The sequence below is a fragment of the Petaurus breviceps genome, unplaced genomic scaffold (assembly GCF_028583685.1).
Source record: "Petaurus breviceps papuanus isolate PSGF00001 unplaced genomic scaffold, PetGlider_PUasm1.0 37, whole genome shotgun sequence".
Classification (NCBI taxonomy): Eukaryota; Metazoa; Chordata; class Mammalia; order Diprotodontia; family Petauridae; genus Petaurus; species Petaurus breviceps.
The window spans coordinates 109225158-109227022 of NW_027186296.1; the positions used below are offsets into that span (position 1 = coordinate 109225158).

Consider the following 1865-nt stretch of genomic DNA (forward strand, 5'->3'; position numbering starts at 1 on the left):
TCGTCTGTAAAATAAGAATAATAACAATGTCTACATTTCATGGTGGCTTTGAGGATAAAAGGAGATAATATTTGTAAAGTGCTTCACAAATAGTGATGCTGTCTATTATTATTATCACCAAGAAAGACAAGAGTCAGTTTCTGATCACACAAAGAGAACCACTCCTGAAGATGGAAGAAAAAGGAACATTGTGACCTTGGGCAAGTCACTTAACCCAATTGCCCTACTCTCCCCTCTGCAAAAAAAAATGCATTTGACCCTCATGTTCTGATAAATGATAGATAGACAAATATGTACATACATAGATACATATAGAGGTACATAAATGGATGAAATTTACATTTTAGTCTCTTAAATCAGCTGACAATCCCTGGAGGCACCTATGTCCTATGCCCTCTGGGCAGGCTCAAGTTGTCCTTAAAAATACAAGCCAAGCAGCACTTGGCTAAGAAAATGAGGAGGGATCTCATTTTGGACCTTTTCCACAACTCAATGTGACCAACCATAGGCCCAAGGTACTGCCCTGCATGATACTATGAGTGACAGGAATCCAGATGCACCAGCTGGATTCCTGGGTCAGGCAGGATCAATGAACCATCAGAACCAGTGCCCCTCAATCATTCAGTTTCTCTCAGTTCTATCACTGGGCTATATTATCTATCCCTATCACTATCTCCATGCCTGTCTCTAATAACAATTCACAATTACACATCACTTAACTAAGCAGGGTGGAGCTAGCAGTGGAGGAGAAGGAATGAGTCAGCTTGAATGTGTAATGACTTAAGTATATAAAAATCACAACAGAAAAGTTTCCAAGGAAAGCTTTAATAAGACCATGGACCCCTCTCATGCTGACTAAATTATGGCTGTGTATGATCAGCCTGTTAGCTTAAATGTTGTCTCAGGGCGTTTCAGGAGAAGCAGGCATCCATATCTCAGGGTGGTGCTTGCTGTTTCTGTTCCTGCAGCAAATAGATCACTTGCAGTATGGACCAAGTTTTCAATGGTAAATTCAGAATGTGGTTGTTGCTTTTCCTAGGAATATTTTGGGATGATTAATTCAAAAGTGAGGGAGGCAGCAGGGCATAATGAAAAGTGTGATTTGGAGGCAGAGGACCTTGGTTTGAATCCCAGATCAGATTATTATTTTTTAAAATTTTGGGTGGGGAGGCAATCAAGTTTAAGTGACTTGCCCAGGGTCACAAAGCTAGTAAGTGTCTGAAGTCAAATTTGAACTCAGCTGCTCTTGACTTCACAGTGCTCTATCCACTGTGCCACCTAGCTACCCACACCCCATCCCCCCAGGTCTGATCTTGACATTGGACAAGTCATTTAACTTTTTTATGTTTCAGTTTCCTCATCTGTAAAATAAGGGGGCTGGATTCAATGACCTCCAAGAACATTTTCAGTTCTGAATCTATGATTCTATAAATAAATTAAGGTTGAGCAACACAATCCAAAGTGGAACAAAGAGCTGGCAATTATCAAGGAAGTTTGGCCCTTGTCGATATTACACAAGGGAGAGAAAGAGAAAAGGGAGAGAGAGAGAGACAGACAGACAGACAGAGACAGAGAGAGAGACAGAGAGACACAGAGAGAGAGAGAGAGACAGACAGACAGACAGAGACAGAGACAGAGAGAGAAGAGAGAGACAGAGAGACAGAGAGAGGAGAGAGAGAGACAGAGAGAGGAGAGAGAGAGACAGAGAGACAAAGAGACAGAGAGAGACAGAGAGAGAGAGACAGAGAGAGACAGAGAGAGAGACAGAGAGGAGAGAGTGAGACAGAGAGAGAGAGAAACAGAGGGAGACAGAGAGAAACAGAGAGAGAGAGAGAGAGAGAAACAGAGAGACAGAGACAGAGAGA

At 42.1% G+C, this 1865-nt stretch overlaps 1 pseudogene; it reads right to left on the bottom strand.

The window, feature by feature from the left end:
- Positions 1-876: 876 nt before the first annotated feature.
- Positions 877-1865, bottom strand: part of LOC138168377 (cytochrome P450 2C19-like) — a 13964-nt pseudogene continuing 12975 nt past the window's right edge.